The following is a 25007-nucleotide window of genomic DNA, read 5'->3' as shown; positions in this document are numbered from 1 at the left end:
TATGAGTTCGCCTATATGATTTTGATATTGTTTTATTTAATTTAGCGGTTAACGAGACTAGTCGTGGTCGTACCTCGCAATTTTTCGTAACGCTGTGTGTTTCTCGAGGAATTTTATACGTATCTCGCTTTATTTTATCGTATTATAGAAAGGACGTTTTTATTTACCACAGTCGAGATATTTTTTTAAATGTACTTTAACTTAATAATTTTTAATATTAGTGAAAGAAACGGGAAAAAAACTAATAACAAAATATTCAAGAGGAAATGCTGTTGTATGATTGAGAAGGGAATAAATATGGAAAAAAAGCGTACGTACAATATTTTTTTTCTCCCATTGTTTTTCTTTATTAGTTTCTTTATATACAGAAACTTGACCTGAAAACGATGGTTAGGTTGTCATAACGCACAATGTTTCCAACATAGCCCTCACTTTACGCTGGTCCATAGCCAGGTGTCGCACTGTATAATTCGCGGGCATTATTTCATCGGGGTTTTGAAGCACATCACCAACAAAATTTGCACCAGGAATAGGGTTCGCACGGATAAACGCAGCCCGGAATGCCTGTGGAGTATTCGGATCGGAAAGTGCAGTGACGGTAGCACGTAAGTTATTAAACATTTCAGATACCTAAAACAGCTAGAATTATTTACACCGTCTGTCATTTATAGTGACCAGGATATAACAGAAAAAAGAGCGTTTTTGTTACTTAAAAAATAAAAATAAATTTTTAAAATAAGGTGAAGAAAACATGCAAAGTTTAACGTTATTTACTTTCTTCGTTTCCCTACAAAACATTCCTGAAAAATATATATTTTAAAGATCTTTTAAATTAGAATATCTCCGTTAATAACACAGAACCACAAAAAAAAATTTTCGGAGAGCAACTGGGACCGCAGTAGACGATTTTTATAGATTTTGGGTAGCTAAAACGTAACAACGTACGGATCTGGTTTAATTTGACCCGGTACGAGACGCTTACGTTTGGGAGTAGCACTAGTTGACGGATCTTCAGCAACAACCTCAAGGGGTGCTACGCTCGCTATCTCTGGACGATAGCATGTTTGAGCGGTCTCAAAACGGCCAACACTATTAATAAGTTCCGACACCAGAGAGAAATTCTGAGGACAACTCGCGATTTGTTGACTTAGTTCGGGTGCAACGCGAGGATTCTGCAAAGCAATATCTTCAGCGATGGGATCTGATAAGCTCCTACCAAGATCGGATTGGTCCAGTTGCATTTGTAATTGAGCCTGAGAGACTCGGTAAACCTCATGAACCGTGCAGTCACGGGTAGCCTTAGGACACAGGAGTTGAGCTTCTTGAAAGCTTTCATTAACCAAGAATCCCACACTGCGTGTTGTTACTGGCACGATAACTTCCTGACGCTGAGCTATAATTTTCATATCATTTAAAGTTTGTAAAAGAGCATCAAGCGATACAGAAGTACGTTTGGTAGCCATACGGTGGATCTCAGCCGTAGTTGCCTTGCTTTTATTAGAGGTGTCACCGTCGTAGTCGTCGTCACAAGCGATTCAATCGATGATTATGTTTTCGGTATAATCATCGTTGTCGCGACTTCCGGAGGAGACGACGACCGCGAAGGCAAAGGTGTCGTAGTCGTCGTCGTCATTTTCGGGTTTAGCACTCGCAGTGTTCTCCTGGATTCGTATTTCACCGAATTTTACGCTTATCCTTCGTGCTTCATATTCACGTTTTTTTAGCTCGGTCAATGTTTTATCAATAAACACCTGGCGCACATCCTTGATTGCATCTATGCAATTATGTCTGATAGAAAAAAAAAACAGTCGCTTTATTGCGTCTGATTGATTGTGATGTAACGAAAAGAAAAAATGATTACACTTACATCCTTTGAACAATTTTATTTCTCTCCTCTATGTAGTATTCAACTTTCACACATTTTGGGGTATTACGTTGTATATTTTTAATGGCCACATACAATTGTGTGGCGCTTTTTGCCATTATCGTGGTCTGATTAAAGTCTGATTAAAGTCTCCTATGTCATCTCCATATATACTTTTAAGATATTGCAAACTGTTATTAAATGTAAGATCCTCCATCGCGAAGAACTTTAACGGTAGCTCGCAAAATTAGAGCCCCTTATATCGGCTTACACCGACTCGGATCTACACCAGTGTCTAGTTTAGGCGCGTTTGGTCCTGGTTGCAACTGTTTTAATCTGATCTCCTCTACTAGGGAGAATTCCTTGGCAGCCCTCCTCCATCTTGACTCGACTGTGCCTTGATTTTCCCAGCCATTAGCCTTGATGATCCGTTTAATCGCCTTCTTTCTATCTCTTACCTCCAAAGGCCATCCCACACCGAGGATTATGGGTCGGGTGTCAACCCTTCTCGTGAAAAACACCGTCCCCTTATCCTCCTATATACTCATTAAAGAGAAATTATTATTTTTACGGTAACTTGTTTTTTCCTACATTGGCGTGGGATCGACGTGATCTCGCACGTTTTCCATGGTCTTACCGAATACCGCGTTGTTCATTAATTTGTAGAATTTGTACATATTGTATCCGCGGCGCTCCACGCTTACTGGGAATTCCGTATGTGGATTTTGTTTCTTTATTAACTTACAATTTTTAATTAGCTGCTGTGGCGGAATTAAGCGAGGGTGAATTAATCCTTGTTTCCCGAATAATATCGATCAGGATGTCTTGCCCTGAAACTTCTTGTCAATTTCTTTCTTTGTTTGACTGTTCGTTGACTTTGATTGAAATCTATATCGTGCTGCAATATGTCCATGTCGAGTTTTTCCATAATTTCCCCAAAAATGTTGATGGTTTCTATTCTTCGCGTATTCACCTTCTAACATGTCAAGCTGCTTTCTTATTTTCAGAGTAGCGTCATACAATTCTCCGAAACGTGTCCGTATGGCTTTGATTTAATAATAATAAAGCAAGATCGTCGGTTTTATTTTCCACATGTATTATTGCGGCGTTCATACTTTGTGTATCCTCCGTTGTTAATGTTCCAAATAATATTTTACTTATTTTTCCTGCAAATTCTAGAGGAGCTTTCTTATATATGCGTTTTTTTCTGCTGCCTTTTTTTAAAGCTTTATGTGATGTGTTCTCGTTATTTGTTGATCGGAATGTTCGGTACACTTCATTCGTATTAGTAACTCCTCCATGTTGTTTAGCTTCTCTTGGCTCTCACGCTCGGGTTGGAAATTAATAATGTTACGTCCCGACAGATCGCGGCCGCAGGGGGCGGTACTCGGATCGCTTATACGGGACTAGTCGCTTTTTTGGGTTATCGAGCCCAGGGGGCTCTATCCGGGGATACCTGCGACCGAGGTAATTCGCTATCCAGACGCTCGTCACCAAATCGTTTGCCCGATCCGCACTCTCACTGGGAGATTTAGGTTCGGGAGTTCGTCACCTCGATTCAAAGGGTTCGACAGATATCGTTCAAACGGTTCTTCTACTCTAGTGCATGCATAACATTCGAAAGCGGGCCGACAGTCGGCTAGAACCTTACTGTACTCGCTACACGTGGGGAACTCTATCCGCGGCCCGTATTGCACGAAGTGCCTGAGAACGCCTTCGAAATCTTGCCGGAAGGGCTGATATTTGCCAAGCTGGCAATCCTCACAAATAATGACCCCCGTAGTTTTATTTTGGAAAAACAGCTAGGGGGTGAGACTATCCCCGGAGGTTGCCGAGTTACCGGATGCCCGGGACACATGAACAATGGAACGCTAAACTCTAGTTTGGGAGATGGCAATTATCGTAGATTTGCGTTCTAAATATTGGTCTCCTCCCTCGTGTTCCACTGAACGTCTTACGTCAGAGAATATTTCACAGCACGTGGTACACGCGGAGGGGCTCTGGATTTCTCCGATCACGACGTCGCACGAATCGCACTCTTCGACTTTGTATCGGTAGCCGATATGCATATAATGGCGGATTAGGCAGTCGTACTGGCGGCGTTGCGGGCCCGTTAGGTCTCGGAAACACGCTTCACAGAGGTAATGTTTGCTATTACGATTTTGATGGTAGATAGTAAAGATACACACGGCGCGTGATAACCAATTCCGCCGCGCGATTCTAGAGGCCAATGGGGTTAGTCGGCGCGCGGGGCGTCGCGTCCGCGCCTCGCTCATGCCGTTCACTTAGCGCCGTTCACTTACCTTTAATCGAGCTCCAATGGGCAATCCGCGGTACCCCAGTGTTCTGGTGGTGGGGCGTCGAACCACAGGTGTAGAGTCTCGGCACGGCGCTGGATCAGGCGGATCCGGCGGGGGTCGTCCTCTTTAATTGAAGCGATGAATTCCCAGGATGGAACTGGTGGTGGATTATCGAGATTTACCCCCGGTGTGAAGGTGATTGGGGTTAGCCGATAATCCTGGGCCCTCCGGAATGCTTGGTAATCTGCTCGAGACTCGGCCTTGTCCAATGGAACGTAGATGTACTGTATACTTTTAATTTTAATTTTGCGCACTGAAGTTACGTTTTCGAGTTTTGGTCTCGCGTCCGCCTTGCACGCGGAACTCGCGACGAAGTACTTTTCGTATCAGGCGCGTAATCGGAAAGGACTCCCAACAATGGATTCGGAGGGGACCCGAACAAAAGGCGGTTGAGCCTGCGGGTGCGTACCTTGAGTCCGCTTCGTCGCGTCTTGGGCATTTGTTAACTGCTGATCGAGGTTAAAAGACAAATACGCTTCGGTTGGCTCTCCTTGCTCGTGGCGAGAAAGCGTGCTGCTCGTACAGCACTGCCTCTCTCCAGGCACCCACGGACGGTAGCGTGCCGCTCGTACGGCACTGCCTCGTACGCAGATGTTGGCGCAAGGGGAGGACCGGTGATTCGGATGCCTTATTGCAATTACTAGAATACCCACAGGCGGAGACGTGCCGCTCGTACGGCACTGCCTCGTGTGTGGATGTAGTGTAAATTTAGTATCACCGAAGGTGGGATCAGTGGAGGATGTGCGAAGGGGTGTAAGAATTTGTAGAGTAAGATATTGTGTAAAAATGATTGTATATTACGATAATTCTACATAGGACATCTATGAGCTAACATATGATTACAAAAGTAATTAAAACAAAATTACAATCAGGAATATATATATATATTTATATGATTGTCGAGTGGAACGAACGCATGGCGTATTTCTATATGACGCGTATTTCTATATGTAGTAAGAGAGCTGAAGGCTCTGGGTTCGGTGACGCACGTGGAGATAGGAAGATTCTCGATGTGGAAATAGGAAGGTTCTGGATTCAGAGAGGCTCGAGAAGGATTCAGTGGTTACTTAACTGGAGAGTCCGTGATCGAGGTAGGACTCCGGGCAACTGACTGCGTCCCTTGGGATGTCCGCCTTTATATTCCCGGTTTCCTGATGGCGGGGGTGGTCGAGTGGAAGGGTTGCGTTGCGTCATCGGCTCCGTCTTCGATTTCTCTCTTTATATGGTCATGTCCTGAGTTTTCAGGAAGGGTCCTGGAAGGGTTTAGGTTCGCGCTACCTGAAGGAAGCGTTGTGGGGAAATTCCTATGGCTAAAGCCTCGTGGGCATTGCGATTTATTCATTGTGTATATACATCATTGAAATAGGCCAAGCCTATTGCGTATATCGTGACTTATTTTCTATATTTATATGCTAGTGGATAGGTTAGGCCTATCGCGCAGGTCGTGACTTATCGTTGGTGGTAATCCTACTGTTGGTAATTCATACTAGGAAATGTGGTAACTAGGAAATGTGGTAACTTATTTGGTGGTAATCCTACTGTCGGTAATTCATACTAGGAAATGTGGTAACTTATTCGGTGGTAATCCTACTGTCGGTAAGTCATACTAGGAAGTGTGGTAACTTATTCGGTGGTAATTCTACTGTCGGTAAGTGGTTGCTCTTATGAGTAAGGTCTGACTAAAGTCTTCCTACAATCTAAAGAAGGTTTCAAATTTTCCGGACGTACGAGAGGGTGCGCGCGCAACGTAAAAGACTGTGTGCAACCCGACTTCTCCCGCTCAATCTTGCACGTCGATCTGGGTTTTCTATCAATAAAGTCAAGTGTTCATTTCCTTTTACCCAGTTGTATAGTTCCATTAGCTGTTTAATGCTGGATACTAGACTTCCCACTTCTATTACTTGTAATGCAGCCCTTTTCGCTCGTAATCGTGTTATGGAGGCGAAATATGGTGTGTGTTTACCTCTATTTGTGGCTTTATGCAAACAGGTATGATGTTGTTCCGTAAACAGTATTGATCTCCTGGTTTGTTCCTCTGTCAATTGATCCCAGGGTAGCATGACAGTCTGTTCCTGCTGTGGCGGCATTGTGATGCCTTCCATGGAGAGTCCCCATGCACTCTCTCTAAGTAATTGTGTATAGGTGGTTATACATGTGACATTACTTAGGGCTGTCACATCCTTACAGCTTCTCCGATACTGGAGATATCTCGAAAACTGACGTTCCAAGCTTTGAATTTTTCTTAATACATCTAACTCGTTGCTCCATGTTTGGTAGGCTGCTTTCTGGATTGATCTGGTGTTTGAAAATTTGCCCATCCACTTCTCCTGAAGACCCACGTTAGATAATGAATATAATTTGTTCAACAGCTTTGGGTTACATGGCTGTATATTGATGAGATCTTTGACTAGTTGATCCTGTACAATCGTCGCATCTGTTGTGAAAAGCACTTTAACACTTTTGTTAACAATAAAAGTGGTTAATCCTCTACGTATTTCGTTTCTTAAATAGTTCTGAGGTTGTATGGGTATGTCAAGAGGGATACTTTGAGGATCCTTAATCATGGAAAGGTAGTCCTTGTGCTTACTAGGTGTTATGTTAGCTATACCCGACGATTTCTCGTGCAAATTAGAACGTTAATTCTGAATTAGGCAAATAATGTCTTTTTCAACACGCACTCTACCACAATTCGAGAAAACACTGCACTGACACACACTCTTCAACAATTCCACAATCAAAAACTGCAAAATTGAAGTTGAAATCGCGGGACGTGGAAAACACCGGGCAATTTGCAGCAGAAAACGTCGTGCTAATGTGACTTCGAAAACACGTGTCTCGACCACTAAAACAGTTGGCAATAGAGATGCGATTTCATTGTACTAAAAGAACACTGACGTTTGATGGTATAGACGCGCCATCCGGTGGTCACCGCAGCAACGTGCTTTTGCCTGTTTCGTAGCCGAGCGTTTTGTCGGGCGCGAGTCTTTCCGTGTATGATGATTACTGGATGTCAATAAACTTCCAGTACCTTGATGAAGCATTTTCCACCCGCAAGTTAAAGTAGGGGGCCGAAGCTTCCAGATCCAGCGTCCTCGATAGAGTGTTGCGGTAGGGCGACATCTGGAATGTTTACACGAACGGTATCTCCAGAAAGTGTAGTAACAGTGTTTACCATTGATAGGAATTCGGCTATAGGCTGAGGAATATACATCTCTTGCGGGATGAGCGCTATTGCGTCTCGTTCGTCGCTGTATCTATCTTTGACATTTATGTCAGTTACTGTGCGGAATAGCCATGCGTTTAAACATGTAGTCATCGCTTGCAAGAACGAACAAAAAGGCATTTCCCGCTTAAGTCTGGGGTTCGACTGTTTCAACTCTCGGTACAATGTCTCACACAGAATCGGAAATGCAGAGAATTCCAAATTATGAGCATAGATCTTTTTCACGAGTCGCGAACCACCTACGAAGTCGTACAGGGGTTCGTCTTTGTTGGCGCTGTCCTGTGTAGATCTAAATTTTGATACATCGGGGTTACTTTTTGACGTCGAAGCTGGTGCTTGCTTAGAGGTTGCAGTTTTCTTGTTTCGCCAGTTTGCCGCTCGTTGCTTGTTTTTTCTTTGCCGGTTTTGATCTTGTTGCGGCTGTCGAGCTTGAAAGTCCGTTTCTATCTGGGCCTGATTGTTCCAATCTCTATTGGCCCTCCAGTCTCGGTCGAGCACAAAATCTTGTTGTTTAGAGTTGTCCCGTGTCCATCGCCGGACTCCAGCGGAATTGGGATTAGACGGATTCTGTGTCGTTGAAGCTTGGTTTCTTTGAGCGGAATAAGACATCGCTATTTTAGCATCTGCTATTCATAAGAAAAAGTTACGGTTGTGCCGTTAAAAACGACAATATTGCTGTGTCTAATATTTAGTTACTCTATTCTTATTTATTTAAATTGCCAGTGAATTTTATTTCTTTCGTAGTCATTTGTTAAATTATTGGTTTTTTTGGACGTCTTGATGAAGGACGTCTTGATGAAGGTTAGCTGTCATTTTTTATTTTTAAGGTGGCGTCATAGAGTTTTCCGAAACGATTCCGTGTTGCCTGGTTGATTAGCAGCATAGCGAGATTGTTTGTTTTATTCTCCACATGCGTTATTGTGCAGCGTTAACAAAACGTGCATTTTCCGTTCTTAATGTCATTTTTTGTACTTTCTTGTCTGTATACAACCCGAATAGGCTGTAGTCGATATTATGGCGGAGAAGGAGACACAAAATCGTAATTCTCGAAGAGAGATCATGTATAGTTGTATTTCTTAAGTTTAGGTTAATTGCCATTGGTTTAGCCATTAATTGGATTACAGCCCAATTTTTAGGAATAAACCCTAAAGTCTCCACTTGTTGATAGAATTTCCTTATGTCTATAGTTGGTCTGGATAATATTTCTACAATTAGTCTTGTGTTCTCTTGATCATATGGTTTCTTGAGATTCATGACATCTAATGCATCCCATGCAAAAAGTTGATATATTGATTGTAGATGAGGGGTAATTGCTTTATCATCTAAGAGATTGCTAATTTGGGGGGAAATAGTCGAATTCATGATTTTTATCATATTCCATCTCGAACCATGCACTATTAGGTATCTTGAAAGATTCTCTTATTGACCCTGGTCTTCCTCTCTGTATAAGTCTGCGGATTCTAGGATCTAATCTCCAATTAGCGGCGTATCTCGACGTTTAGGGGTTGAAACAACCTTTCGAAAATAACGGATTTTATAATTTGTAGCGAATATCTCTCTCTTCGAAAATATAAGGCATATGAAAAAGAGTTTTATACAAAAGGTTTATGGTTTTTTGTGCTCTTTACAATGGCGTAATCTCATTTTTCAAATATGTTAAATTTTTTTATTTAACCCCACACCCACCTATTATTTTTGCAAAATATAACAATTATTTTAACGCAAAAATTTAAGAGCATTGAATGCCAAATATATCCATGTATATTTTTATTATGATACCATTATTCGATTTTTGGGAAGACAAGATGATATGTGGTATAGGCGTCGCGCTGTAGGTAGGTGTTGCGTTATTTCTGTTTAGTTGCGCTATACGCTTAATAATGTCCATTTGTGCATATTTTCTCATACTACAATATATATTATATACTACGACATAATGTGCAATGAAGCAGAGAATTCTCGTCTACTTGTGTATGCAAAGGATAATGCTCATGAAGATTTTTGTGGTGAAGTTCGGTGATTTTGGTGTGAAGGGGGAATGTACGAGAGATTATGTGCAATTGCCGCCATGCGGCATTGGCCCGGTTATACACACAGAAGGTGTGTTTGCTCGTAGCACACTCGGGGCACAATGATAAATTCGCGACCACTTGTATGTACCAAGCCGAGTGGCAAATTAAATTATATGCCGGTTGTGCGTACGGGTTTGAGTAATCTCAATAATACATGGGCGTCGGTAACGGTAATGGCGGTCTAAGTGCGGGCGGCGAATTTTGCGGGATTGGCATCGGGCGCTCATCTATGATATGATGCCGATATGCAGGTTCCTCAAGGTGGTCGTACGACGTAGAAGGGTCCCGTCTGAAGATGCTTGTCGGAGTACTCGGCGGTGGTTGCGAGCCGCGGCTGCTACCAGGCTTTGCGTGTACGGATGACATTTTAACATAGCCGTGATCTTCGCTCGTCTGCGTGAATGGGGCATTTTTGTAGGGTGGTGGTAGTCGTGAAACGTCAGGTAGAATGACATTTATCTTTTGGAACCTCTCTGACATCGTTGTGGCCTAGTATCGTTTTTATGCGAGATATTGAATAATACAGCTGATATGACATTTTTTCTTATTCCGTAAGAAAAGATTTATAAAAGTATTTACTTTAAAGTCCAGCTAGTTCTCCTGCTATAATAATTTTTTTTTCATTCTGAAAAAGTAGGGTCTAAAATTTTATATCTTGTTGAAATAATTATGCGCAAGAGAAGATATATATATATATATATCTTCTATCCTGATGCTGCTTAATAATACCTGCTAGAACTCCGGCTAAAGGAAGCATTTCCTTAGGTGAGTAGTTTCTTACATATCCGTCATTGATAATTCGAGCCCAATTGTATCCATACTGCAAATTGGTCCTCTTTAAATAAGTCCTAAAGAACAACTTAATTTGGTCCCAATTATCTGAGGTAATATTTGTATATGACATTCGACATATTTGAGTCCACTTTTGCCTTGTTGCGATTTCAGCTTGTTCCAGCATCTGGATCATTCCCAGTCCATTCCGTGCGGTATGAGTTAGGACAGTTGAGCTCAGGAGAGCTGCAGTTGCCCCGTCTCCAGCCTCAGTTTGGCGGGTAATAACATATTGTGAAGCCAATAAGACAAACATTGAGGATGTTGCTGGTCTTCCTTTAGCCAACATTGCTGAGGTGTAGTCCAGACACAGTGCACAAGGGGGAACAAATCCCCAATCTAGTGGCCAATTAGCTATTGCATTTAAATTATTCAAGTATTGAACCTTGAGAAAGGCATTGGATAGTTGATCTTTATTTTTAGTTGCACTCCTCCATAGAGTTAAGGCCAAGAAGCCTGTCAATTGTCGTACCAAAATTTCGTTGTTGGTTGCTTCTCCTTCAGGTGTCAACTCGGCAATTATCGAGGCAACTTTAGTCCGGAAACTGGTGGCATCGGCCTCAAAGTAATTTTTTCAATTAAGGGTTTTCCTCTTTTTTGACATCCTCTTTTTTGACAGCCTCTTTTTTGACATTTTTTTTATTGAAATCTTGCTGCCAATCCGCTCTGTAAAAGAAAAAGAATTAACACACACACACGCACGCGCGCGCGCGCGTCATTGAATGTACTTACTCGGCGTTCTTCTCTCGGCGTTCTTCTGGCTACGTCCTAAGGAGTAGCCAGGTTCTTTGCCGCGGGCGCCGACGCCGCCGCTGCTGCTGCTGCTGCCGCCGCCGCCGCCGCCGCCGCCGCCGCCGTCGTCGCCCTAAGCGGAATCGCTGCTATTGTAGCCGCCGGTGCTGCTTGTGTTCCTGGCGGTGTGGTTCGAGCCTCGACCTGAGCAGTCCGAGCCGCCGCACTTGCTGCACGCCGCCGAGTTGGCGCTTAAGTCATCATAAGCGCTGCTGGGCAGCAGACTGCGCACGCTGCTACTGCCGCTGCCGCCGCCTCCGCGAAAATGTTATGATTGCGGTATACATAGGATATTTTGCCTTATATCCCGGTACTTCCGAGTAATATTGCCTCGAGTTGTCAGGTAGTGTGAAAGTGTCGTTATTAAAATATATTCCATGTTTATTTAAGCGCTTGTTTATTTATACGCCTCATCCATCGAACAGTAGTAACATTTGATTTTTTTAAGACCCAGACAGCAACGTGTCTACATTGTTGTGGCATGTCGCCGACAACATGGTATGTGTTGCTCTATCAGAATTGTGGCAACTGAGGTTGAGCTAATAAGGCGTTTGGATCGTGCTTATTCTCTGGTTTTCCCAGGTTGACTCTACGTTTAGCTCCCTGTTGTTGAGGGGGTAATTGAGCGGGTTGCGCATCAATTTGTTGGTTTATGATGAACTAACTAAAAGTTTTTTAACGGTTTGAGAACTTCTCTACACAGTAAAACTGGGAAGTCTTGATATCATGGTGCCTGATGCTTCTAAAGCTTCACTTAGTTCTTCTACTAAGTTTTTGTGAGACTTGCTATGTTCTATTGCCATGCCCGCGTGTATTCCCGACATCATGATTTTAGCTGCATGAATACCAATTGGTAGGATATTGAGAAATGAACGAATTGCTGCTGCAGTGGACTCAGTTAACCATGTTTTCAAAAGATTATAATTTTGTCCCAAAATGTCTTTGTGTCTGCTCCATCTGTGTGCGCTAGTTCATTACATCTCTCCAAAGCTGTCCATGGGGAGATTAGTATATAGTTGGCTTGCTGAATATATTGCTGGTAGGAAGATGATTCATCACTGGTTTGGAAGGGCTGGTCTATTCCTGTTATGTTTGGTTTATCCAATGTGCGAGGTCCTGTGTTGTCTCCCCTTTGCATCAGGTTCATCAAAAAGCTTTTTAATTATTTTGGGTTTATCATCTACATCCGTCCTGAATCCATCCGTGGCTGCTTGGCATTCTTTTTCCAAGGTGGTTAGTTCTTGTCCATCTTGTGGTTTTTCAGTGAAGTCTCGAGTTTTTTTTGATGCCGACATAAAAATAATTGGAAGGAAATCAAATGTATTAATTGAAATTTATTATATTTTCTTCACTCTTAGAGAGGTCCCTTTTTGCAGCATGGTAGCCACATATTCAATATACAAAGCACATGGAGGATTGAATCCCCACTCCAGAGGCCAATCTGCTATTGTATTTAAATTTTGTACATATTGAGTATTATTGCTTACGTTCGTTCTAACATCACAGCGTCCTCGTCGACGCGGACAGTTAGCTGTAGGCAGGGAGGTACTCTTTCAGATATGTTCCTTAAGCGCAGATTGCACCGCCCTCGCGTTTGGCGTTATCGTTACCATCCCGTTTCGAGTTCGGCGCTCTCGGTCGCTCCCGTATCACGCTCTCGCTCGCTCGCTCGCGCTCGACGCTATCGCTCCCACCCGTCTCGCGCTTCCGTTTTCGCTCGCCGTTTATCTCTGTTTCTCTTGTAAAGAGATATCGCGCTCCCGCGACCGGCCATTTTTACGCACTCGACAGCTTACAGTTATAACGTATGTATAGGATATAGGGTAGGATATAGGCTATAGGGTAAAGGGTAGGTATATGAAAAGGAATAACGTCGTTCATCGATTTTGCACCTGTTTTTTTATTGAATACAATATATAGATAGATGAATGGACACATGGAGTAAAAAATGCAATTGTGTCATACGAATAGTTTTTTTATATTTAGTAATATAATCTGTTTCTGTATTTAATTTGAGGAGTCGCGACCTACCCGCAAGTCAGGATATTCGAAGTAACCGAGTGTATCCATTAAAGTGGCTTTATTAAAAAGTATTAAAATGAAATCTGAAGTCCTTTCCTCGCGGATTGACGGACCCCAGTGCCGTTACGACCGACCTGATCTTCGTGCGGCACAACACTTGGTACAAAACGTTATAAGAGTGAAAATTACACATGCCAGCTGGTAATGGGGCCCAGAATACGTTTGCCCCAACTTCATCGATACATACATTCTTTGAGAGTGTGCATTGGACTCCTGATGTAAGAATTTTTTTTAAAGCGCATTGGCCGAGAGTGGATTTTTTAATATATTACATTCTTAAATTTCAAATTTTATAAATACAATATTACAAGAAAGGTCTTTGATTTGTGTTTTTAGGTGCTTTTTCACGTAGATAAATTTAGAATTAATATAAGTAAAAATATCTAACGGGAACGGTCGAAAGTGTCCCTCACCGATTTGGATGGGCTTTGGATATGTTGTAGAGCATATATATATATATATATAACTCATCCATATTTTCTTACTCACTCACTCATTTTTCTTCTCTAGCATTATACTAGCATTAAACTACTACAATAAATCACACGCAATACAGAGTTGTTTGCTCTCATAATCACATACTAATCTCATTTATGAAGCTCTATCTCATAGATTTACCCCATCTATTGAATCTCGCAAACTCTCTTTCATTGTTTAAATACGCTTTAATACACTTGCGGCACTCATCTGCCGCACTTACATGCATGATTATTTTTCCGCACTCGCCGCACATTGTTTTAACATGCATTGGGAACCCATGCAACCGCGATGAAATGCTGTGCCATCGCACTTTTCTCTCAAATTCACGCAACTGAAGGTGAAACGCATAGCACTCCCGACATAAGCGCATACGTGGAGATATCCGTCCCACGTAGCAGGGCTCGAGCCCGATGATACTATGTATAAGATTATTGTATGTCTTGGGATACTTCCGAGGCAGAACCCCGTCCAACAACCTAATATTTATGGGTTGTATCGGCGGTTTCATTTCTATAAATAGAAGAATTTTATGTAATTAAATTTTAACACTGTTTTTAAATCTCTAAAAATAAAATATTTTTTCTCTTACCGTATTTTTTCAAAAGAATTTAAACTCGAACAACACAAGTTTTTGTTACACTCAAAAACCACGTTTGCGTGCGAGAGGTAGCCGAAGAATGGTCCACTCGCCAAGATACAGATCCATCACCTTCACGGCAAGAGATGTTTAAGCATTTTTATATTTATGGGCAGGTATTCTGCAACATAAAAAGAAATATTCACATTTTTAATATTGTTTATTACGCATGCATTATCTGCTTTCACGTTTAAAGAGTGACGCGGACGCGAGTGATATTGTTAAAGCACTACCGATAACCGATGCGAATTTTAAAGTTGCGTGAAAAATCCTATTACAGCGTTATGACAATAAACGGCGGCTTGTACACGAATACATCCACGTTCTAAATGAAAAGCATGTGAACTGCTCTTACACAATTACCAATTATTTTTTAACGATACGTTCGTCGATGGTTTGATATATTTGACAACGGTGATTGATTCGTAATCTTGATCTTGATTTAGGCACCGTCTCCACAAAAGTCGAATGGTTTGTCGCAACGTCGGTAAATCTTCGTTTGTTATTTTTACGAATGTTAGATTTATGTAAGTTGTAAAAAATCAGGATATTTACGCTAAATGGAAAAAAGATATCCCAAATCACATTTTCCTTGTATATCCAAGAGTTGTGCGATCTATCGAATCCCAGCCATTTCACGTAAACCTCGTCACCCCTGAATGATGAGTTATTTTTACACTGATAATACTTGTTGCACTTACATTCATGATGCATTTTTTTCCGATGAAATTAGTCTTGTTGTTGCCACATAACAATTCGATGGTCGTTGATGGGTATTTTATTTCATTGTTCCAAGCTTTTACGTTTGAATAAAATGTGTTACCTCTTTCGCGTTCGTCGTCTTGGTAGGGTACAGCCATACAAACTTTGAGAAGCCATTGGTCACGTTCAGCTTGCGTTCTCTGAGCTCTTCCTTAATTGGGCTATCGTCATCGTGTTTAGTAAAAATATAGTCAACGTTGTAAGTTCAATCGTAGACATCTCTCGATATGTTTTTTCTCGTCATTTGTCGTTTCTAGTTCTCTTTGGTCTCCATTGTTGGTTTCGGTGATGTTTCTAGTTGAATTTGTAGTTTTCTTTGCTCCACACCGCTGTCTTCTGGCGCTTTATTGTTTCAGAGATCCTAATGGGCTTCTAGGTTGAGATCCTGAGCTCCTGAATGCGAAGCGAAACGGATATGACGGACTTAATTTGTGATAGATTTTTAAGATGATTAAATTGTTTGTTTACATAATTTATTGAGTTAGAAGTAGGAGATGTGTCACATGATTTTGAACTGTTGCGCAGAGATGCGGACGTACGAGAAGTTTTTCTGCCTCATGGCCGGTCGGTTTTGCGCTATTGATGAAATATATATGGTTTTATTCGAAGAAATATTCAAGCGTTCGTATAGTACGATACATCGTCTCAACACCAATAAGCTAAAGAATGTGTCGAAATTTTTCGCACATTTGCTGCTACAGGCTCTACATCGTGGAACGTATTTTCGTGCATAAAACTGAACGAAGAGAAAACTCCGATGTGCGAAAAAAATGTTTCTCAAGATTTTGTTTCAAGAACTCTCAGACTATATAAGTCTGGCAAACTTGAATAAACAGGGCGTTTGACGGGAACAACTGGAAGCCTGAAGACCTGAGCCGCAGTCACGCGGTTATCGAAAGCGTCCAGCTCCTCGTCCGCTAGGGAGCAGCGGGCCTCTCCTTCTGAATATCACTATCACTATTCTCTAATTCCTGTCTACGTCTTCGAACTCGAAAGTATCGAGCACCCCCCCCCCTGGATCTCACTTTTCTCGATGTCTCTAGCTTCGAAAGGTGTGCGCGGAGGCATCACAAAACATATTAAAAAACTCTATATTACATTTCACTACATTTTGTCACACACTTCCGTACTCTGTCTCTCGGGAAGAAGATTTGTATATACTCCATACTCTGAATCTACCGTGTCTGAAGACGTTCGTTATGCTGCAGGGGAAGGCGTGGAGATATCACAAAACAACAAAACTTGTTTTAAAAAAATTACAAGAAAACCAACACGTGTAGTTTTCAACCGTTCGCGGACTCGATGAGACTGAATTCAACGACGGTTGCAGAACGAAGTGGGTAAAATGTCGTCAGAGAAATATATGGTGACAGTTTTAAGAGTGCGCAGGCAAGTACCTGAGAACAACGAAAAGTTTTGTCGTGCGTGCCGATCCTCGTGCCGGATACAACGGACAGTCCCTTCTGACGAAAAGTTATTAAGATAAAATATGTCTTGCACTACAATGGCGAGCAAGGGTTCGGCACTCGCTTCGCAGTTTACGATATACGATACTTTAAATTTCAAGTGGCCCGAGTTCTGACGAACGTCGCATATACGGCTCGAGTGGAAATGCGTGCGAAGAAATTATGTCATGATTTATACTTAAAAAATACATTTGTATTCTTCTTTTTTTGAATATTTTTGTTCTTACGTACTACGGAAGTGCACTAAAAAATAAAACTGCTCACAATCGACGAGCTGATGTTTATCGAAGGCATCGCTAGCGCGTATTACATTCGATACTTGCGTAGGATCCGTTACAGTGGACGCGATATTGGAGAATTGCGTGAACTTGACATAGACCGCCTTGACAATTCTACTCAATCGATGGAACATCGCGTCGATGCACAGATCAAGATCGAGCATACGGATAAGGATTACTTGACCATTCGGACTTCGGTGGCATTAGACTTGACATTCATTAGAGTCATTAGAGTGACGATGGTGATTAGAGTTTTTTGGTCAAGTATTCGGCCATCTCACGGCGAAGTAAAAATGGCGTCATCAAGTCAAAGTGACAGAAAATGAAGACAAAAAGTAACGCAAAAACCAAAAAAATTCAACAGCGCGTGTTATCGCTGCGGACAGGCCCAATGGCGAAAAGATGATCGGCTACCGAACCGTGCTGAGGAACAAATACAAGGCCAACGGAAAGCTGGAACGAAGGAGGCCCTTCTTGCCTCCTTTTGAAACCCCCTTATTGTTGCTCATACCCCCATGATTCCGCGTTCCAATTAATATTAACCTACGTTAATAGTTGTAGATTTTAAAGCTGCTTTGTTATCGTGCTGTTTCCTTCCCAAGAGACCAATCGCAATCCAGAGATTCGATTTTTACTGGACAGGTGATTGGGTCTATTGTAAAGCAGCAAGTGAAAAAATGGAAACGTCAGTGGCGAGAATAGATTTAGAAACATATCAAGTCAAGATTCATGTAGACAATAAATGAAAGAATAACAATTTCTTTGGTAAATCAATATTTATTACAAAAAATTAATTTTGCTTGTGCCCAAAAAAACTCAGGGTGGTGACAGAGAGTTAAGTGATAAAACGATTTGTAAAAAATATATATATGTATATATATTTATATTAAGTTCTCCTTTAGATTTTCAAAAATTAGCAGAAGTTATAATTAACCCTAAAAGCCGGGGCCCGTTTTAACCGTTAATATACCGATGGTCCGCCCAAATAAACGGCGGAAAATCTGAAACTAATAGATAAAAGATGCCGACAGAGAATGAACATACTCGTTATATACTATGTGTCACTGGAGAATGTCTGCGTCGAGAATTTTTTTATCGACGGACGTTACACCCAGTCTCTCTAGCTTTTGACATTCCCTATAGCAACATCCAGTATCCAAATTCCGCTATACAATACAAATTTCTATATTGGAAGTTGCTAGGAAGTGTCAAATCCGTACTGCGCATTGTCAATATTTTGGGCGCGACCAATCAGAAGATTTTTGTATATGAAACAGTGAATAGTCGGTGTAACGCCACAGAGATTAGGATAAACAACCTTATACTACAATATACTTAGGATAAACAATCTTATATAAAATTTTATCACTCTTCCTTATAGCGCTATTCCTCTGTTCGTCTATTCTGTCTCTAGACTAGAGACCCATCATCAGCTGGCTGCTGGCGTTGCGGCGAAGGTTCATTGCGCCTTCTTAAGTACAGGGTGAAATTATTAGTGAGTGAGGAGAAGAGAGACCCTTTATCAGCTGGCCGCTGGCGCCGCGGCGAAGGTTTATGAATCTTATTACCATCCAGATGCCAATTAATCCTGCACAAATCGTTCCAAATTGCTTGAAACCACTCCACAAATTTTCGGCAGTTGAAATGGCTAATCGATAAAAAATTTCCTCATTAAGAAGACCTGGCCAAAAGATTCCTGATCCAGGGACACGGTGACCGGCTGCGGTCCGTGCAAAGGTATTAAGGAAAGCCGAACTCTCGACAGGGAACATGATATGATCACGCAACCTGGCGAGGCCCTCTTGGGAGTATATCCTGCTCTCGGCAAGGTGGTCTGCGTCGACGAATTTCCACACTGGTTTCGTCATTGGTTCCAAGATCTGGGGTGGGGGTACTGCTGCAGGTTTGGGAGTCAGACTTACCCACCCTCCTTTTATGTTATACATGATCGGCAGGAGAGGATTACAATCAATCTGGGTACCGCTATAGGTCATAATGTGAGTTTTGGTAGATAAATATAGAGAATGGTTTCGTATTGACACGGGCAACTCGAGGTAACGTTTCAGTGGCACGACGAGTAACAACAGTTGGAACGCATTTAATAATGTGGGCTACTTTGCCCGATATAACGGCCATATAACCGGGGCCTTCTATTAAATTGTATGCGAATGCATCGGGTTGGGTGTGAGCTAAGGATATTGCATTTATTAAAACTTGTCGCTTCAATTGGCATTTGTGGTCGATAATATTACGATAAAGGTCTTCCATTTGTGTTTTCAGGTGCTTTTCAACGTAGACAAATTTAGAATTAATGTAAGTAAAAATATCTAAGTTAATAATTGAAATTTTGGTGAGTTTAGGGAAGAGATTCTTTTCATTAGTTTTTACAACTGTCAATTTAGATTGTTTGGTTCGTATCAAGGTAAAACCACAAACATTATATTCAGATGTTTTTGATAAAGCAAAAGTAACTTCTTTGGTTGTCAAAGAGTATACGACAGGATATTGAGTATTGGAGTCAAAGATCTTAGTAGCCTGACCTTGATACAAAATGTTATAAGTGAAATTTACACTTGTCATCTGGTACTGGCGCCCAGAATACATTTGCCCCGTTTTCGTCGATACACTGATTCTTTGAGAGTATGCATTGAGAGTATGCACACTGGTCAATGTTATGTTGTACTGAACTCGTCGTATAGAGAAAATTGGTAGAGCATCATCATGACAATCAATCTCAAAGCTAGATGCTTTGATTACTCTAGTAATGGGATGAATAAAGATGATCGCTGATTGGTTTTGTCGTGTTAATTTAGAAAAAAAATTTTGCCTTAGTCTCGACGAGGGGGGGCCCTGTAGCCGCGGCCTTCTATTTGCCTTAAAACTGCCAATAGCAACTCCCGCGAATTTTGGCGGCCAGGGCGGTTGACGGGAGGAAATAAGTGTAAATTTCGCCAGTCTTTTCGGTGGTTGCAGCTAATTCGGATTTCTGCATGGTCGCTTGGACGGTGGATTCGCTTTGGCTCATCGTGGTAAGATCAACTGCGCTAATCGTAAAAGTTTTGGTTTGCGCAATGATCGCGGATATAAGGAGGCTATAAGGAAGCTAATATTACATCCGGTGGTAGGCACGGTCTCGGGAAATGCATCTGTTGTAATCTCATTATCAAAAGCTAAATTCTTAGCCTCGTTGCGTCGATTGCCTAAAGGGCGATAGCCCAGAAGGTTCGAATTTGGGACGATGTCAGCGGCGGCAACTGATGATGGATAAGGTCCCATTGGTAAACCGCTTACGGTCTGTCGAACAGCTTCAGACAGTACTCTGAGGCATGGTATTTCCTCGTATAGGTTGTGGGTTGCTGCTGTGAGTGGTCCATAATACTCTTCTCTACCTTTAATGACGTGAATGGGTAATGGTGTTAACGAAGGTTTTAGGTTTTCTCTCGTTGGAGTTTAAATCTTCCCGATGATTCTGTATTGATATAAAATTGGTTCGGGAAACGCGAACTGATTGTCTTCAATCAATCGGAGAAGTTGTTCCTCCGGTACTATTAGGACATCAAGCTTAGCTTTCTTGAGCGCTGTGATACGGCCCCACAGAAGTGCGATCGCGTAGTAATCCAAGTACTCGGGGGAGTAGACTTTTTTGAATGTTTGGGTCATCGGTCGTCATTTCACTGTATGTAATGCGTGAGACTTCGATTAGAGCTGGTGCTCCAGGTGACATCGGTGTATCGATGTTAATCTCTCTGACATTCATCCCGTGACTAAAGACGGAGTTTTTGCCAGGATCCTCAGAACTAAGTTGTGACTGGTCGGCGTTCTTCGAAAGATTCGTCGGCTTATTTAAAGTTCTGGGTACTCGATGTCGGGGTTGTGTTTGGTGAGGCCCTGCGTTAACAGGTGGGTTGCTTCGGTTTGGCTGTGCCGAAACAGCGTTTGGATCTCGCTTGTTTTTTGGCTTGCCAAGGTAGACTTTGGGTCTAGCCCCTAGGTGTTGTTGGGGTTGTGGAGGACCTGCAATGCCTAAAGCCCGAGCGACCTGAGTCACAACCACGCGGTTATCGAATGCCGCCAATCGTTCGACCTCCGCGGTAGGACGAAAACTTCGACCCTGCGCGAGGTGGTCAGCGTACAGTTGCGCTCGCCTGCATTCGACGGTCGCGAGGACGGCAGCGTGCAGTTGAGCCCGCTTGCGTCCGATGGTCGTGAGACCGGCAGCGTTCAGCGAATTAACGCCCGATTATTTCCACGATAACCGCGTTATCTCGACGCGTTCAGAGCCGGACAACTGACTCGATTTGCCCGATTAAAAACTTAGCCCCGCGTGGTCGGTATGAAGTGTTCGACAGAGAGAAGAGAGATTCTCGAAAAGTAGAAAGCGAGCTCTCTACAATGAGGATAATCTCCCCTCGCCACCGGCACGTGAAGTCGCATCCCTCCACGCACAGTTAGGTCAGATTATCTGAGCAGTTTTTGTTATGCGATCCAGGTTGTTCCCGCTCAAGGACCACGCACGAGACAGCCGTCACGTCTGAGAACGTGGAAATTGACGCAGTTATGTGCTAATTATTAAAATCGCGCGACGGAATTCCGGATAAGCCGACGACTTCGAACGGCACTCCCGAAAATGCGACGATTTTAAATGTTCGAAAATGCAACGATTTCGAGCGGCAATCCTGAAAATGCGACGTTCCTTTTCTTCTTCTTCGATCCTCCTTCGATAAATTTCTCTTTTTTTCTTACGTAATTTTCTTTCTTCAGTCTTTGTTCGTCTTTGCATCGTGTCCTCTATCACGATGTTTCGTTGAGATGTTCCTCTTTATTTTTTTTTAACAATGTTCTTGTCAATCCTCTTTCTCCGTCATTATTTTAATTTTTTCTCGACAAACGTAATGTTTTATCATGTTTGTGAGATTCAGGGGGAGAGTTTACGATACAGTAGCGGCGGAAAGTATTTTGACAAGCACAATTTATAGAAAATAAATGTTTATTTCTGAAACAAAGTTATAATATGTGTCCAAAGGCAACAATGCCTCTTAGTAGAAATGAAAAAAAAATATATAACATTTATAAACGAAAACTACGTTTTTTTTTTACATTTTTTAAACAAATGTGGAAAGAAAGTATTTTGACAACACCATTATCTGTTGAAATTTTTAAACAAAGCCTGTAATTAACCATCAAAAATTAATTTGACTGCATCAGAAGCTTTAATGTTTAGTGGCAAAGCCCTTAGATTTAATCACAGCCGCACATCTTGCCGGCATAGAGTCAATAAGTTTGGTGATCACACTTAATGGTATTTCCTTCCATTCTTCTGCAAGACAGGCCATCAAATCTTGTTTTCTGGAGAATTTTCTTTTTCTAATCCGTCTATCTAACTCTTCCCATAAATGTTCTATTGGATTTAGATCGGGACTTTGACTTGGCCACTCTAGAACTTTAATCTTCTTAGATGTAAAGAACTCTTTTACATGTGCAGAGGTATGTTTTGGATCGTTATCCTGCTGAAAAATCCAGTTTCTGACAAGGTTGTGCTTAGCATAAGGGAGCATGTAATTCTGCAGTATTTCACAGTAACAAAATCGGTCCATGATGCTCTTCACTTCGACTAACGGACCGACTCCTGAATAAGAGAAGCAGCCCCAAACCATGACATGGCCACCACCGTGCTTAACAGTCGGTACCTGATACTTGGGGTCATCTCTTTTGTTTGGAGGTCGTCTAACATACCTTATGCCATCAGATGAGAACATATTGAACTTACTTTCGTCGCTCCACAGTACACGAGCCCACTCCTTACTAGTCCAGTTCTTGTGTTTTTGGGCAAATTTGAGACGCGCTTTTCTGTTCTTCGCGGATATAAATGGCTTTTTGGAAGGACGTCTGCCAAACAAATTTGCGTTGCGAAGGTATTGTTTTACAGTGGTTAAACTGATGTCAAGACTGTGATTCTCATTTAAATCTCTCTTAATGTCAACTGCTGTCAGACGTGGGTTAGCGACACTCATGCGGCGGATAATTCTAGATACCCTGTCAGTAAGTTTTGGCGGTCGACCCGATCTTTGTTTGTTGCTAACCGAGCCTGTGGACTGCTGTTTACGGTTCCAAACCGAAATTATTTGTCTGCTCAGATTAAAATGCCTCGCTACTTGAGCTTGAGATTGTCCATTTTTCAATGCTGCAATAACAGCCAATTTTATGTCGTTGGAGTATTCCTTTTGTTTTGGCATAGCTCCTGAACGTAAACAAAATATAAAACAAGCAAAAACCGTGAATAAAGTAACTTACGTGAGCCCCTGCGTGTCGCTCTTAAACGAAACCCACTGTGTCAAAATACTTTTCGACTTACAGATTAAAGATAATAGCGGCACCTCGGAAACGAAACATCGACTCGATCAAAACTGATGTTGTCGCCGCTGCAGACTGCGGAAAAGTGTTTACTAACAACAATTTCTACCACGCAGCGCGTACGGTGTGCGCTCTACCGGCAATAAACGCTTTGTCAAAATACTTTTGCCGCTACATCCACAAGCAATGGTAGCAGGATGATTGTTGAGGACTATTATCCCATCAGTTGTACTTGAGGCAGTCTTCCCTTCTACCCAGACCAGTGTGCTCCCATCCAATGTACGTGAGTCTGGATCTCCAGAAAGTTCAAGCCATTCTTCAACATCTGACCAGATTAGCTCCAGCTGGCCCTTCACTACTTTGCTAGTGGTTTTTGTAGTGATACAAAATCCATCAGAGTCTATGTCTGCACCAATCAATATTTTGGTGATTCCAGGAGCTCTCACTCTGATATCTACACCTTTGTATCTAAACATGTTGTGTTTCCAGGCCTGTTCACATTCAGCACCAGTCATTTTATACGTTAGATAATCAGTGTCATCCTGTGGTAGTTCTAACTGTGTTGGATTACGTGAATATGTACAATACATGGTGTAAGTTCTTAGCACAAGGTTGCAAGTCCTGTGTGATCTGGTCGATTTTAATGGTAGTTGTAATATAGTTCCCTCCCATGGTCTTTCATTGTAATTTGTTTTGGCAAAATCACTACAGTTGGGATGTGATCCCCTTTGGTAGATCACCTTATCCCCTATAGTCCCACAATCATAAGCACTTAGAGCCTTACTGAGGCCAATAAAGCCCAGGAAGATTGCTGGAAGCATGGTTTTCTTTATATCTTTTATTCATACTAGGAAATGTGGTAACTAGGAAATGTGGTAACTTATTTGGTGGTAATCCTACTGTCGGTAATTCATACTAGGAAATGTGGTAACTTATTCGGTGGTAATCCTACTGTCGGTAAGTCATACTAGGAAGTGTGGTAACTTATTCGGTGGTAATCCTACTGTCGGTAAGTGGTTACTCTTATGAGTAAGGTCTGACTAAAGTCTTCCTACAATCTAAAGAAGGTTTCAAATTTTCCGGACGTACGAGAGGGTGCGCGCGCAACGTAAAAGACTGTGTGCAACCCGACTTCTCCCGCTCAATCTTACACGTCGATCTGGGTTTTCTATCAATAAAGTCAAGTGTTCATTTCCTTTTACCCAGCTGTATAGTTCCATTAGCTGTTTAATGCTGGATACTAGACTTCCCACTTCTATTACTTGTAATGCAGCCCTTTTCGCTCGTAATCGTGTCATGGAGCCGAAATATGGTGTGTGTTTACCTCTATTTGTGGCTTTATGCAAACAGGTATGATGTTGTTCCGTAAACAGTATTGATCTCCTGGTTTGTTCCTCTGTCAATTGATCCCAGGGTAGCATGACAGTCTGTTCCTGCTGTGGCGGCATTGTGATGCCTTCCATGGAGAGTCCCCATGCACTCTCTCTAAGTAATTGTGTATAGGTGGTTATACATGTGACATTACTTAGGGCTGTCACATCCTTACAGCTTCTCCGATACTGGAGATATCTCGAAAACTGACGTTCCAAGCTTTGAATTTTTCTTAATACATCTAACTCGTTGCTCCATGTTTGGTAGGCTGCTTTCTGGATTGATCTGGTGTTTGAAAATTTGCCCATCTACTTCTCCTGAAGACCCACGTTAGATAATGAATATAATTTGTTCAACAGCTTTGGGTTACATGGCTGTATATTGATGAGATCTTTGACTAGTTGATCCTGTACAATCGTCGCATCTGTTGTGAAAAGC

At 42.0% G+C, this 25007-nt stretch overlaps 1 protein-coding gene across 1 annotated transcript in view; it reads left to right on the top strand.

The window, feature by feature from the left end:
* Positions 1–21911, top strand: part of Fng (Fringe glycosyltransferase) — a 134922-nt gene extending 113011 nt beyond the window's left edge. Inside the window, exon 10 of the transcript XR_011734752.1 lies at positions 450–21911. The gene's annotated coding sequence lies outside the window, so the exon portion shown is untranslated. The remainder of the gene's footprint in view (positions 1–449) is intronic.
* Positions 21912–25007: the final 3096 nt, after the last annotated feature.

Source organism: Temnothorax longispinosus, chromosome 12, assembly GCF_030848805.1.
Source record: "Temnothorax longispinosus isolate EJ_2023e chromosome 12, Tlon_JGU_v1, whole genome shotgun sequence".
NCBI classification, from domain to species: Eukaryota; Metazoa; Arthropoda; class Insecta; order Hymenoptera; family Formicidae; genus Temnothorax; species Temnothorax longispinosus.
The sequence above is the reverse complement of the archived record's forward strand: the minus strand, read 5'-3'. Positions and strand labels throughout refer to the sequence as shown.